Raw genomic sequence first — 15,798 nt, 5'->3', positions numbered from 1 at the left:
TATCTTCCAAAAATCTCAAGGAATTCAAAGACGATGGAATTTTCCCACCAACTTTTTCAAGGCCCCTCAATGTTGCTGTGTATCCGTTACACAGCAGAAGATGAAATAATGCCTTAAAAATAAACTGCAACTGGGGATGAAAAGCAGATACTGTGTCAAAGCAGGTACCCCTTGCCTGCTACCCAAGCCTGATTCCAAGCTCAACAGAGATCTTCTGTTTTCTCAGAGGACAAGTATCATAAGACCAAAGGGCTCGAGACAGCATAGCTGGAGAGGCAGTAAAAAAACCCTTTGCTGTCAAATCACTTTGAGCTCACAAGAGCTGCCATGGGACAGACTAGGACTTCTCCATGGGGTTCCCTAGACGGTGACTATTCCGGGGACGGGCTGCCCCATCGGTTTTCCTGGTGGGTTCAAACTGCCCACATTTTGGTCAGTCACTGGGCACTGTAACCAAACAGGAACGAAGCAAGGTTTCCAGCAGGTTCGAAAGGCCCAGTCATGGCCAGGGAGACAAAGACAGGCATAACACACCAGCCGCAGCGCCCCGGGCTCTCTTGAATGCCCTGTTGTGGCTCGAGTCACCACTTTGAGAGCTGAGGGGCACCCGACCCAAACCCTGGCATGCTCCATGGCCCCCAGATGCATGGCCAGGCTGGACAAGAACCCAGAGAGACTACAGGAGAACGGAGCCTTTAAATGATGGTGTCGGCAGAGATTGCTGAAAGGACCACACATTGCCAGAAGACCAAACAAATCTATCTTGGAAGAAGTTCAGCCAAGATAAGGTTCTTCAGAGAGGATGGCAAGCCTTTGCCCCATGTATTATGGGCGACGTGCTGTCAGGAAGGAGCAGCCCCTGGAGAAGGGCAGCATGCTTGGTAAAGTCATCAAAAAAGAGGAAGACACTCCACGAGATACACTGACGCAGCAGCTGCAACAATGGGATCACGCAAGGCCTGCCAGGATGGGGCAGGGCCGGGCAGCGCTTCGTCTTGTGGCACGGAAGGTCACTGTGAGTCATAACCCGCTCCAGGGACAGAACAGTAAAAACAGGAAGCAGACTGTGGGTTTTCGTTTGGTATTTTAGGAAAGGGGCAGTGGAGGGCCACTCACACATGGCGGCTGACCACAGCGCTGGGCTGTGTCCATAGGCACCGCTGCCCACTGCCTGCTTGGGTCGAAACCCCGCACACACTGCGCTTGCTCTCTATAACCACGGCACGTGGGGCCCCCCGGCTCGAAGCTCTAGGATAACAAACTCTGGTCAGATCCTGAGCAGCTGCATCAGAGATTAAATCGTGTCTCGCCATAAAACCTAACCTCCAGGCCGGCGCCTTCACTACAACAAACTCGTGCCACGGGGTCGGGGCCGGTAGGACGGGGCAGAACTGCTTCCAGGGGAGCTGTACAATTGGCACCACAATCCGTTTCCCAACATCCTGTGTCTTTCCCTCACTAGTGAAGCCAACATCACTTTATCATGTTAACGAAGTGATTGGTGTTGGGTGTGTCTTACGTTAGCTCTTCCAGGAAATAAGAACAGCAGCAGAGGCAGGGACAGGGGTGGAAATGACAGTGAGGTCATGATCACCCACACACAGAAGTCCAAAGCAGGCACGGATCGTCCCCTTAGAGCAGTGGTTCTCAACCTGTGGGTCGGGACCCCTTTGGGGGTCGAATGACCCTTTCACAGGGGTCACCCAATTCATAACCGTAGCCAAAGGACAGTGATGAAGTAGCAACGAAAGTAATTTTATGGCTGGGGGGGTCACAACATGAGGAACTGCATTAAAGGGCCGCGGCATGAGGAAGGTTGAAAACCACTGCTCTAGAACCAGTTGGGGAGAAAGCCTTGCCTGGGAGCCGATGCCCTATATTCAGACTGACAGCTTCCTTAACTGTGAGAGTGGCTGACTAGGGGCTGCAACAATGGGCACAAGCTTGGCACCAGTGGGCCGGGCAGTGTTCTGTTGTCGTTGCACACAGTCATACACGTGGGAACCAATCTGGCGGCATCGAACAAGAAACAGGAAAAAAACCGTTTGTGAAAGCTACCCCCCACCGAAGGCACCAGATCGCTAAGACAACAGTTCGCATCTGGGAGCAAGGGAGCCATGCTGGCCCCATTTGCGCTCACAGGCACCACGTGCCAATCTGGGCAGGGTCCCTGTGGAAGTCGGTTGGACCATCTCAAGGTCTGGAGGCAGAGGCGGCCCCAAGTCTAGAGACCCTCGCTACTCAAGGTGGGGTCCATGGGCCACCATCTAAAACATCGCTGGGGAGCCTATGGGAAATGTGTGCTCTCAGGTCCACCACCCAGTCCCTACCCACGCTCTGGCACTAGCCCCGGGGACCTAACTGCACGTGACGGTGTGACAAGTGCTGTTCACACAAGCGTATCCAGGGCCTGGCATGGACTCGAACCAGGATCAGGACAGGATCAGGACACCCAATGAGCGCTTTTCTACGGGGAAGCAAGGGGAACCAGGGACCACCGGTACCTCACCCCAGACCTTGGCTCAAATCTAGAACTTCTTAGGGGTGCAACTTTCAACAAGACACGTAACTCAGTTCCTAACTCGCTGCCATCGAGTTGATGTGCTCATTCATAGCAGCCCTACAGGACAGGGTCCAAGTGCTCCTGTGAGTCCCCAAGGCTGAAACTCTTCCTGGCAGCAGAAAGCCCCATCTTACTCGTGCGGAGTGGGGGCTGGTTCTGATCTGCCAACCTCGCGGTCAGCAGCCCAATCCTTAACTACTCCACCACCAGGGCTCCAGAGGATTTCTTATAATCGCTATAAAAAGCAACACAGTGCGTTAGCATCGCTTTTCCGCTGTACTAAGTCTCACAATCAGGTGTGGACCTTATCAGGCGTTGAGCATTACTTCAAGGGCTCAATGGCCATGTGCACTGGAGCAATCCTAGCGCCGCTAGTTGTCCCTGGTTGCCTTCTCCCCAATGCCCAGGAAGCAGGCAAGTGAGCGAGCAAGGCCACTCGCTGCCGCCGAGCGCACTCAGGGGCCCTGTGGGTGGGGAACAGGGCCAGAGAGAGGCTCTGGCCACGCCCGGCAATGAACAGAGCAGACCTCCTGCTTCTCTCTCTCTCACAGTCAAGGTTGGGTCTGCTGTTTGTGATCGCCGACTCAGGGCAACATAAATAAGCCCCACCGACTGACCATCTAGAGGAGAGACGCTCACGACAGTTCCCTTGGAGCAGAGATGGTTGAAGTACAAGATTAGGAGTACAAAATCCAGACAGGATGCTCCAGCTACAATTACAGGGATGACCAGCAGACAGAAATAGCCCTGTGTCCTGCTTCCCCCTCCAGCGACCCAGCACGGAGCACCTATGCTGCAGTCCCACAAGGCTGGCTGTGGCCAGGTGCCTGCCGGTGCACTGTGGGCAGCGATTCCAGGTGACCGAGCAGATCAGCTCCATGGAGACAGGTCACCTGGTCTTTTCTCCCACAGACCAGCCGGTGGGTTGAAACAGCCAACCTACGCCTCAGCTGCAGAGTAGTTACTCAGGGCACCATACCAGGGTTCCTGACCAAGAAAACTTACTGCCACTGAGCCCATTCTGACTCGCAGTGGGCCCAAAGGACAGGATAGAACTGCCCCAGTGGGTTTCTGGCAGTGTAACTCTTTAGGGAGTAGAAAACCTCGTCTTCCCCCTGCAGAGTGGCTGGTAGTTTTGAACTGCTGACCTTGCTGTTAGCAGCCCAACAAGTTACCCACTATGCCACTAGGGCTCCCTTGGATTCCTGGAAGAGGCAAAACCAAACCACTGCTCTCAAGTCAATTCTGACTCACAGTAAACCTGTGTAAGATTCTTGAGACGGCCAAACCTCACTGGAGCAGAAAGCCTCATCTTTTGCCCTCGGAAAGGCTGGTGGGTTTGAACCAATGAACGTGCAGCTAATCGCTCAGCACCTAACCCACAGAGCCACCATGGCTCCCTGACAAGGACGGTTGAGCGTTTTCCTGGTTGAAAGCGGCATCTTCTTGCAAAGGAGGCAGCAGAGGGCAGAGAAACGCTATACTGAGAGACAGAGAAAAGATCCGAATCTGGAGTGGAGTCCAGAACAACCGCTGACATTGACAGGACTTGCCTGTGTACGGGGAGCCATGGTGGTGCAGTGGGTGAGTTGTTGGGTTGCTAACCTCAAGGCTGGTGGTTCAAACCCAACAATCACTGCTCAGGAGAAAGCCGAGGCTTCCTGAGGATGTAAGATTTATCACCTCAGAAACTGGGCAGTTCTACTCTGTTCCATGAGGCCCCTAGGAGTCGGAACCAAGAGGGGGACAAGTGGGGTCGGACCACCATGGATCAGGCATTTGCTACTCACCGCAGGGGCGTCTGGTTCTTGTAACAAAGCTTGAGAAAGGTATAGCTCCATTTAAGGAACCTACCCAAGATCCCAGAGCTATTGAGCTACAGAAGCAGGGGCTCTCGTTCACATGACAGTGGCACCTACAGAGGCTTTGAACCAAATGTTCCTCTCTCTGCTGGGCACGTGATCCTCAGGGTCTCTGTCGTCCTGGGGCCTGTAGCCTTCACAAAAAATGCCACAGAAAGGGCACAGCAGCTTCAATGTCTGCGGGTGGCTTACAACACACCGACTGCAAGAACTATGCTAAGGAGCTCACATACTCCCGCCCCCCCATGCTCATGGCAGGACTGCCGAGATGGTCCAAATTAAAGTCACGGTCCCACTTCTGCAATGCCAAAATAGCAGCCAGCTAGTCCCTCGGGTCATGTCTGTGCCCCAATTCCCACTCTCCTGGAAAACAGGACTGCATCCTTCAAGGGGAGGCAAGGCAACTGCAAAGCTGTGTGGTCGCTGTTGCCAGGTGACGGCCTGTCGGTCCGCCTCCTGGTGACGGCATGTACCAGGGAGAAGCGCTGCTTGGTGCTGCATCATCTCCACAATCTTGCCTGTGTTTGAGCCCACGGTGCCACACCACCTTGTTGAGTGTCTTCCTCTCTTGTGCTGACCTTCAACTTTCCCATCCACGATGTCCTTCTGCAGGGGCCAGCCCCTCCGGTTAATATGTCCAAAGCACTGGAGATGAAATCTCTCCATCCTGGCTTCTAAGGGGGGCATGCTAACTGTGATGATGCTATAGCCGAAGGTATCATCTGAATTTACTAGAACACTGGGCATAAACCATTCCAGCCAGAGACCTCAAACTACCCCTTCCTTCTCTTCTTGCTGCTAACTTGGCAAAACTGCTTACAACGGACTAACTCAGCAATGCATGCCTGCGTGGAAGCTCCATGTGAGTACTCTGTGCTTCAGGCTCACAGGACCGGAAGCCGTACACTATGGCGGAGGCAGTATGGGGCGAAGGGTCCAAGTGCTTGGGTTCTAACTCCACATCCGATGGCCTCCCTCCCACACCTCTCACATATCGGGGTGCATCCTAGAAAATAAGATCATTAAGTACTTGAAGGACTTCACAGGACGTGATCCTTCCGAAGAGCTTTGGATGTCCCCACCCACTAAGTTCTTTTCCTACAGACTCTGTTTCTCATTGGAGACAATCATTCACATCAAAAGCCGTTCCCAGCCCTGTGTGTGAGTCACAGTCTGCAGAAAGGAGGGGTCTGCGGCCCCAGATGACCTTTGCTTTTATCACCTGGGTTTTCTCAGGCTGCTCCTGGTAGGTCTCTAGGGCCTGGACTCCTCGCTCAGGACGGCAACATTGCCAAGAATACCTGACTGAAAACTCAACCACAAACCTTGCAAGAGACCTGGGAGCAGAGGCCACCTCCTGGGGAGTGCTTGGGACAGCTCAAAGACCCTGCATTTGTGCAAAACTTGCCTTATTGCAGCTCCAGATTCAGACGGAACAGAATTGACCCGCCACCACCCTCACCCCACCCCTCGCTCCCCCTAACTCTGAAACAGAATTCAGAACTTCCTGTCTGCAGAGGCTGACTTCAAGAACTCCAAACAATGCCTCTCTCTCTCTCTCTCACTGGAATAAAACACTTCTTCCCCAGTACTGCTTCCAATTCACCTCGATTCCCTCATCCCTTTCAAAGAACATGAAACAAAAACATCTTTTTTTTGTTCCTTGCTCCCTTCCGATTTGAATCCTCAGCCTAGTGCTAAATAAAATGGTCTCCATGTTTCCAACATGCTATTTCTGGGGCTGTCTCTGGTGTTTTTAGATCATCTCCGTACTCCACGCGGCTGCAGGAGACCTGGTTGAATAGCCCTGTACCTCCAACTTCTCCCTTACATAAGGCACCGCCTCTGTCCTCACCGCGGACCACCCCACCCCCCACACTGCACCCATTTCTTTGCTCCTGGGTATCAACTTGTGTTGGGTGTTCTTCGGCTCCTTCTAACCCCACACCCTTCCTGAATCCACCTCCCAAGGTCCTAGAGCACAAAGCCTGTCCTCTCCCCCATCAGTCAGAACAGCCTAGGGGGGAAGGAGCAAGGTTCAAATCCTGCCTTATCGCCATTTATAGGAGGAGCATAGTGGGTTATGTGTTGGGCTGTTAACCTCAAGGTCAAAAGTTTGAACCTACCAGTCCTGAGAAAGATGAGGCTTTCTACTCGCATAACGATTGAAAGCCTCAGATGTCCACGGGGGCAGTTCTACTCGGTCCTCATGGGGCGCTATGGCTCAGAATCCCCTGGACGGCGCTGAGTCTGGTTTGGTCTTGGAAGAAGTCCAGCCTGAATGGCCCTCAGAGGCAAGGATGAGACTGCGTCTCACATCCTCTGGACCTGCTGTGCGGAGAGGCCAGTCCCTGAAGTAGGACATCATGCTTGGTGACAGGGAAGAGGGAGATCTTTGACAAGACGGACCGGCACAGAGGCTGTAACCATGGGCTCACACAGCAGGATGGTGAGGGCGGCGGCCGGCGGGACTGGGTGGGTTCATTCTGCAGCAGGTGGTGCCGCCCTGAATCAGAACCGACTCCCCGTCATCTAACAAAAACCAGCGCCTCTGTCTCAGTTTCCCCTGGGGCTTTGTTCATTCTGGGTGGACCTCGGGTTGAGAATTTGCCTTTCCACCCCAGCTGCATGGAACCAGCATCTATAACTTTGACAACCAACATCATTCCTGGGGTGGCATCCTTCCAGACCTGGAAATGCTAATGCTCTTGGAAGGGAGTGGAGCTTGAACATCGGTCCCCAAGTCCTGGTGTCTCTCTCACCTGTCTGTCTTCAGCAGAGTGTGTCCGTAACGGCTACACCAGCGACTACAGTGACGTGTCTACCTCTCTGGAGATGCTGCAAGGGTCCTGGTGACTCGGCAGGTTGAGGCCGGGCTTTTAACGGCAAGGCCAGTAACTTGCTGACCCCACCCCCGTGTGTGTGTCAGAACTGCCCTCCATAGGGTGTTCAATGACTGATTTGTCAGTAGACTGCCAAGACATCGTCCACAGCACCTCTGGGTGGACTTGAACTGCTCACCTTTCTGTTCGTGACCAAGCAGGTTATCAGCTTGCACGACCCACATCCTCTGACATGGGAGCCCAAATGCAACCCTCTCATGCCCTCCTATGCCTCCTCTGTGACCTGTACCAGATACTCCCAGTCTACGCCTCCGGCCCAAGCCACACCACTGAATGCCCAGCTGACTGATCCAGGACCCGAAGGTCACCCCAGGGTTGAGTTCTCATGCCAGACCTGTTGATTCTCCTCCATCGTCCGAATCAAGGGCACTGGAGCCACAACTGAACTCCCGTGCTCATCTAGAACCTCTACCCCCAGCTATAACCACTCCGACTTCTCTAGCTCAGTGGCCCTGGAGACATCCTCCACCCCTCCCTCTCCAGCCCCTCCCCACCCACCACCCACAGCCCTGGTGCCTGAAGTCCCCACCCACCACCCAGCCCACTAACAGAGCCCTAGATCTTGTCATCAGTGGCTCTTGATTTAACCTCGCTGATGGCGTAGTGGGTCGATTGTTGGACTGCTAACGGCGAGGTCAGCAGTTCAGAACCACCAGCTGCTCCACAGAAGAGGAGGCTGTCTACTCTCAGGAAGATCTCTTCTCCATCCAATAGGGACCCGCAATGAGTTTGCCTCCAGGCATGACCACAGTCCTTTCTCATTCAAAGGAAGTCTTCCAGCCAAGCCTGCCTCCACCCACAAGGGAAGGGGCTGTGTGGATGGCTCTGACTGGCCCCTAGCTTCATCTCCTCCTGCCCCCACAGCCAATCCTACAGGCTTGACCACACCTCCACAATGCCAGCCCACGTACTGCTCCATGGGGTGCTGGCGTCTCCCCCAGTCTCTACGAACCCTGCACCACCCCACCACCCCCACCGGACTGTCCCAGCTCTTCTCAGAAGCCACCTCTCCTCAAAGGCTCCTCCCCAGACCAGGAGCCGGTAGGCAGCCTCACGTCACACACTCATCATGCCACCCGTATTCCTCACCAGCTGTCCCTCTGCGGCTAGCACAGGCCTGGTGCTCGGTCAACAGCATCTACTGCCCAACAGCATCTACTGCCCAAAATACCAACTGCCATCAAATTGATTCCAATGCACAGCGACCCTATAGGACAGGGTAGAACTGACCCTGTGGGTTTCTGAGACGGTCACTCTTTACAAGAGTAGAAAGCCTCCTTTTTCTCACTCAGCGGAACTGGTGGTTTTGAACTGCCGACCTTGCAAGCAGCCCAGGGCATAAACCACTGGCATAACTCCACATTAAAATCACTTTCCCTTTCCCGGGCTCGCCCCCCACCCCCGTGCAGCCTTCACCTCTGTCCACGTTCTCCCCACCTCGGCCCCCATTTGCTCCCTTCTAAGCACACCTGTTTCCAAAACATCTCTGTGCCGTTGTTCACCCGGCACTCAGGGGCTCTCGTTTACGCCCAAGGTATGGAAACTGAACAATTCCAAGTATGAAAACAGCATCAGCATCTTGGCAGCCGATAAATCAGCCCAATTAGAATAATCCGGTGCTTCTACACACACACACCAAGATTTCCACAAGGATCTCTGGTGTCGCTTTCCACACTTTCGATTGGGAAAATGAAAACTGCCAAATGTTCCTGAAGAGATGAAAAATAATAGCTGTGGAAATAAAGGCCACGCTACCACTCGCAGCTTCCTGGTTCCAGTTTGGGCTAATTCCAATTAGTTCTGGGAGATAAAGCATGACATCCCATTAGCAAGTGTCCTATTATCATTGTCACTGCGAGTGTGTCTTCTAGACCAAGCCTATCGCCATCTCTTGCTCAGCAAGTCCTAACCGCTCCGGACATGGTGGGATTCTTTTCTGGTGAGTTACGACGAGCTGCAATTACTTTCCTTTAGGAATCTGAATTCTTGTTGACTCTACTCTCCCACTTCTCAGTCGGCACAGGAGAGAAGTCCAAACGTAGTGCCACCAAAGGGAGCAAAACAAAAAATGAAAAACCTGTCCGCAAACATGTTTAGTGGGTTTACTCATCATAGCCCCAAACCGGAAACCATTCCCGTATCCTGCAAGCAGTGCTAAGTCCATACAGCGGAGGACTGCTTGGTGATAGGAAATCTCTGTAAAGCCTTATTACACACAAACAAGGGTGAGCCACACACATGCTTTCCTAGTGGCCAGTCATTGCCAATCGAGTTTCGTCAACTCTGTCCACTCCAGACCCCTTCTCCGCCGGGGGATCCGCATCCCCTCGGATTCAACCTGTGTTTGGTTATGAATTACTTTGTGATCACCATGTGTTCAGAAACCTTCTACCGTTGTCGGGTTTTCTCCCGGCTCCCACGTGCAGTTACAGAAGCTCTGATTGATAGAACATTCTGAAAAAAAGCCCAAACTACAGCATCATCAGAGAGCACCAACCAGGGGCCGGGGTGGAAAGAGGAGTCAGACAAGAAGGGGCAGCCAAAGGGAGTGTTCCTCATGGCGAACCCAAAGCGTCAGGCCCACAGCCCAACTCGGCTCTGACTCACAGTGACCCCAAATGGCTCAGAGGAGAACTGGGTCCCACAGGCTCTTCCACGGTCGTGATCGTTCATAACCCAGGCCTTCTTCCACTTGCCTCACCCCGGATTCCACACACCTGTTCTGTACCCTGGCCCAGGGGCTGGCCCCATGGGGTTCCCAAGGGTCTCACCTTCCCAGGGGTAATCCAAACCACTTCCTCACAAATGTCAGCCAGGTTCAAGGCTCCAGCCCACTGCACCACCAGGTATCCCTTGATTGGACACAGGACTGTGTGTGTCTGACAAACCCCACAGAACTCACTGTGAAGCACAGCATCCGTCCGATGATACTAACTGCCGACTTTAACATGAAAAAGTGAACCCTCTAACCAGGACCTGGCTCAAGTCACCCCTAAAATACAGTTATCACCAAGGTGTGGGTTCTTTTGTCTTGACTGCAGCCCAGACAGCGGCCCTGCTGACACTTTGCGGAGGCACTGTGTGGGGGACGTGCTGGGAAGAGACAACTCCACACCTTTTTCTGAGACCTCCCGTTTTCCTTCCATTGTCAGGGTTTTTTTGAGGCTCCCCACCTGAGCAAGCCCGACCCCCACCCCCAGTGGACCTGGCCTGAGGTCTACCAAGGACACTCGAAGGTGACTCAAAAGTGGCGTAGACCAACAATCTTGCCCAGGAAGCATTTCAAGAGAGGTGTGTGTGTGTGTGTGTGTGTGTCGGGGGATACCAACTCTAAAATGCTGACTTCGAATCACAGCGACCCTAGAATGTGACCTGCGTGTGACAGTGTAGAACTGCCCCCAGTGTCTCCCGGCTATAATCTCCCATCCAAGTACTAACCAGGCCCGACCCTGCTTAGCTCCTGAGATCAGGCAGGTGGTATGGCAGACCACCAGGCCTTTCTCCAATGCTGCCTCTGCTGACTCAGTAGCTGGCCGACAACCATGGGGTCGCCAACCCATGGCCATCAGAGCGACCCCCATGATCGGTCTCCCCAGGGGGGCAGCTCGTAGGTTTGAACCTCCCACCTTGCAGCTAACAGTCCCCTGCTTACCCACCATCGTCCCCAGGGCACCTTCTAACAAGAGCCACTGACTTGCTCACAGCCTCCTTTTTAAATCAAACAAGTTACTTCCAACTCAGGGTGACCCCGTGTGCCACAGAGGAGAACTGTCCCCCTCAGGAGCTTCAAGGTTGCAATCTTTCGGGGGATCCTAGGGCCTACTTTCCAAGGTACCTCTGAGTGGGTTTGAACTGCCAACCCTTCCTTCAGACCAAAAAGCTCACTGTCATGGGAGTCAATGGCGGGCGGTGCCTAGCAACACTATCATAGGACAGGATAGAACTGTCCCTGTGAGTTCCCTGACTCATTATGGGAGTAGAAAACCTTGCCTGTCTCCCGAGGTTTCGAACTGCGGACCTTGTGGGAAGCAGCAGGATGCTAAGCCATGAAGCCAGCGGGGCTCCTAACCCTTCCCCCAGCAGCGTACAACTCAAAACAATGCCTGCCAACTGACTCTGACTCATTGCAGCCGCACTCCAGAGGGCAGGCCTGCCCTCGGGGGTTTTCCAAAACTGCCACCTCTGCAGAAGCCGACTGGCACGTTTCTCCCTCAGAGAACTGGTAGGGCCAATCCACCCACTTCGGGGTGGCAGCCAAGTCTTCAACCTAGATGGGTGGGGACCGAACTCAGGTCAGACTCATAACCCTGGCTGCGGGGTTCTTTCATATGGAAAAAATGACCCTCTAAACAGGAGAATGATAAAAAACAAGCAAGGTTTCAACACAACACGCAGTTACACTTTCTTTCCGGGCTGCTCGTGGCCAAACCTGTGCGTTCCTGTCGTGCAGGAGGGGGTGACCGGGCACTGCCATCCCAGAGGCGGCTGCAGGCGAGCCCCTGGCTGGAGGTGGCGCTGTCCTCTCAGCAAGTCCCACAGTCAACAGCTCCACACAGACCCCAACTGTGGGTGTCTCCCTCCTGTGTGTGCCCTCCTGGCCCTCCCAGGCAGGACTGAGCTGACATGCCCAAACCCAGAAACCTCCAAGGAGCGGGCCTGCTACACTGCTCTATCTCAGGAGGAGATCTAACACCTGAGACAAGCCTCTATCCTGGATGAGCTCAGGGTTGCAGGCTGGAGAACCAGCTCACCCAGCCCTTGCAGCTGGAAAGACAGACGCCCCGGCAAAACAAATGCTGTTTTCCAGGAGACTTCTGGTGGGGGAGGGGCAGCCACAGGGCTCAAAACCGCCAACCAAGCCTGTAAGCCAGAACATTCCCGGCACTGCATCCCCTCACAAAAAAGCATTTTAAATGCTTTGGAGAAGGTGAGGGGGGGGCGGGGGATTATTTGCAAAGGTTCCGCTGCGGAAGTTAAAAATAAAAACGACTGACTTTTTCAAGACAGGAGTAAATGACCAAATTACAAACCAGCTTACTGTGCGCTAAGCCAATTAAGGTTTATCATATTAACCATCTGAATCTGAGTTGGGGCACTGGGAGGGGGAGTAGGGGTGGTGGACACAACTAGGGTGCAATATCGACCACCTTGGCAAGTGCATTCCTGCTAAAGTCAGGCACTCAGAAAGAGTGTCGGAAAACCCAGTTTGAGCCCAGGGGTTGGTAAGAGGATTTTGTTCCATCTTGCCAGCCAGCTGCTTGCTGGCGAAAGCACGAGATAAAGTCTACGCTAACCACACACCCATGTCTCCCTTCTGCCCATCTTCCCGCCCAGCGGACACTCGCTCTCCCATCAAAGGAGAAACCATCCCAACAAAAGACCTGACAGAGTTGACACTCCTTCACGGCAACATTCTGCCCACAGCTGCCCTCACACCACGCCGCACGCCCAGAGACTCCACATGTCCTGCTGAACCCAGACGCACACACAGCTTCCCCACTTCCCAGGAGAGGAAGGCGTCCATTACCCCACCCCATGCTTTCTTCTTTGGGCTCCTCTGGGTGGTCCCTTTACTGAGCCAGCAAAGGCAGCCCAGGTTCTATCTGTGGCTGGGATCAAGCTGGGAGAGGATCCTGGAGCCACTGGCTTCCTGTTTGGGGAAGTTACAGGAACCCCCCCAAGGCAAAATGGTGCACATTCCCCTGCCAGCGCTGGCCCTCTTTGTTCTGCACCCTGCTCCGCTCCCAGATGCTCTCCCCCACTGCTCCCTCCTAGTGGAGGGCCCGGGAAGCATGGCAGTTCCAGCCTCCCTGCAATCCTCTAAGGCCGGACCCATTTCCTACCACCACATCTGGAAGGCTCCGCGGCCTGTTTCAGACAGGCGCCCTCCTTACACATTGGAAGCTGGGGTATGGGCTTCCTCCTGCAATGGCATTATCATTCTACATTAAAATGTATGCCACAAGCAACCCAATGGCGACTCACTGTCCACAGCCCCTACCCCACCCCCGAATCAATAAAAGACATTCCACCACTGAAGTCCGGAAGGGAAAAAGCCTTTCTTTCAGGTTAGCACAAGAGAGCCAAGAGGGAGGGTGGCAGAGGCATGAATAAAAGACAGAAGCCACCCCCAGCCTCCTCCTTGAATCCTGAAGGGGCGGCCAGGCCACCTGGGTTTGGAGGGAGCCCTTTCTGGGAACTGTGGGGAAACCGCCCCATCGGTGTGTGCATCCCCACCCCCCACCCACCCCCCGTCATGTGCAGTCAGCAGTGCCTTCTGCACGAGGCCCTGAGGAGCCCGAAGCTATGCTCGCTTCTTCTTCCCCGGCCTGTCGTGTCAATACCTAGACATAAGCCATGTCATAAAGTCGTCCCGATTCCCCACCCCACCCCCCTCCATAGCAACACCTACATAAAGTCAGCCTCCTGTCCATAAACCTGGAACACCTTTTGAGTGTTCCTGTTCCCCTCTCGGTCCAGGGGAGTGGAGGGGGGCACACACAACCATCCTTCAGCCCCCGTCTGAATGTCTCTGGCAAATAAATATTTCAAAGTCATGCTCACATGCTCATGGTCTCACCTTGTGAACCTTGACCTTTTGGAAAGACTGGTGACCAACGTTCAGTTACTGTCACGCGGTGGCATTCTCTGCAAGCATGAAAGGGTTAAAAGCAGCCCCAGTCAACAGGCCTACAAGGAGAGGAAAGAGAGTGGGGAAGGGGGGAAAAAGACAGCATGTATGCCTTGCAGCAGCCCTGGAATGCATTTATGCTGATCTCCTACAATAATACTGTTACCTTTTGGCCTTCATAACAGTCATCAGTCTCCCAACACCCTTTAGTAGCTTCTAAAAGGAAAAGCGCAAAACCGAAGGAGCCGCCACTGCAAAAGAAGAAAAAGCATGCATAGTAGCATTCTCCAGCAGCAAACCAAGCACCATCACAAACCCCTCAGCTCATCTGGGGCTGGGTTTCGGTTAAAAATCCCCCAGAAAGAGACTGCAGACACCAAGTGTCCCCACCCTAGCAAGGCCCTTTTCTTCCCCCTTTCTTTAATAAGGGTCATAAATCTCAGCTCCTTGTCCATCCCTTAAGCAAGCGGAAAAGGCAGGCGGAGCCCAGAGTCATCTCGGAGCCTGCAAACGTGCCCGTTTCTGCCCTCTCCTCTACCCAGAAGCTGGGGCGCCGCTCGCCACGTACCAGTGCTGTGTGGTGTCTAAGGGTGCGTTCACTTAGTGTGTTGGGATGGTACCTTCCTGCAAGCGCCTCTGCTTTTGGCTGCCATGAAGGGAGGAAGCTGCTATCCCACTGTAGTAGCTCAGTGACTGCATTGTGTTCAGGAGCTGATCTGCCTCAAACCAGTTTCAACCGGTTCTGGTCACCCTACATAAAAAAGCTATGGCAACCCTCGCGGAGTTACCAACAAGTCCCTGAAAATCACCAGCACAGGCGGGGATCTCACTAGGGGTACATTTGCCTTTGAGGGCTTCTTGAGGAGGGGCAGGTCACCCTGTGTTTCCTGCCCCCTCTGCCCCACCCCACCCCATCCCACCTCACCAACATACCGTCTTGGAAATGCTCACCTCCCAAGCACCCCAGGGCCCCTCAGGGCCATGCCCCCCACCCCTCGGCCCCCAAGCCCACGGCAGATACTGATTCCCCCTCCTCCTTCCCCGACTTACCTCCCACCACCTGGCTCAGATCTTTGTCTACCTGTGTGTCAGTGTGTTCCCTGGCTTGGTGGCTGACAAGGAGCCCTGGGAAGGAGACAAGGTGTCTCCTCCCGGGATGCGCCAGCTGCAGGAGCCGGCCTTGGCCTCCTCGCAGAGTGGTGCTGGTCGTTGACCAGGCTCTTCTCAGAGCCTGTCACCCCCACCCCACCCAGCCCCCTCCTCCCTGCCGTCCCTCTCCTCTCGCTCCCAGCCCTGTCACCACCAGCAGTAGCCCCCCCAGTCTCCTCCTCCTCCTCCTCCTCTGCTCCAGCCTTCTCCTCTTTCAGGCACCTGGGGGGTGGGAGGGGAGAAGCCCAAACCCCTTCACCTCGTGGAGGAGACCTGGGGGACAAGGCAGAGGGCAGAGGGAAGAGAAGGCAACGCGAGGCCTTTGGCAAACCCTCTGCGCCCCGCCGGCACTGCAGGGGGAGGAGGCGTGCGCTCACGTGTCCCCCTCTCTGAACCTGTGGGCCTAGCAGAACCGGCGCATCCTCGCCCCCACCCCCCCATGGAAGTTGGCAGGGCGCGAGGACCAGCTTTCCCCCAGCAAGGCTGGGGCAGGCCATGGGGCCTGAAGCTCACGCGCTCACCCCATCCCGCCAGGGTGGGCACGAGGGGCCGCGCCCCAGCTCCCGCAGAGCCCGCCGCACCCAGTCCCCCGCGGCCCTGCGCCCTCTCGCCCCGGTCACCCGGTCCCCCACCCGGCCCCGGAGGCGTACACCCACCCCCTGCCCGGGGTTGGCCTTCGCAGCGGTCAAG

The 15,798-nt window shown here is 54.8% G+C and overlaps 1 protein-coding gene across 5 annotated transcripts in view; it reads right to left on the bottom strand.

Annotated features, from left to right (window-relative positions):
* Positions 1 to 15,798, bottom strand: part of ZNF532 (zinc finger protein 532) — a 114,057-nt gene that overhangs the window by 97,359 nt on the left and 900 nt on the right. For 2 of the 5 annotated variants that reach the window (XM_045296206.1, XM_045296205.1), the window contains exons 1-3: positions 14,528 to 14,713; positions 14,126 to 14,210; positions 13,909 to 14,018 (exon numbers count right to left, since the gene is read on the bottom strand). The gene's annotated coding sequence lies outside the window, so the exon portion shown is untranslated. Of the gene's footprint in view, positions 1 to 13,908; positions 14,019 to 14,125; positions 14,211 to 14,527; positions 14,714 to 15,798 lie in introns of those variants that run through there. The other 3 variants (XM_045296203.1, XM_045296204.1, XM_030887299.2) reach the window with 3 other exon arrangements.

This window comes from Echinops telfairi, unplaced genomic scaffold, assembly GCF_000313985.2.
Source record: "Echinops telfairi isolate 266 unplaced genomic scaffold, ASM31398v2 ScPeMD7_7400;HRSCAF=8409, whole genome shotgun sequence".
NCBI lineage: Eukaryota > Metazoa > Chordata > Mammalia > Afrosoricida > Tenrecidae > Echinops > Echinops telfairi.
This window is presented reverse-complemented; position numbering and strand designations above follow the sequence as displayed.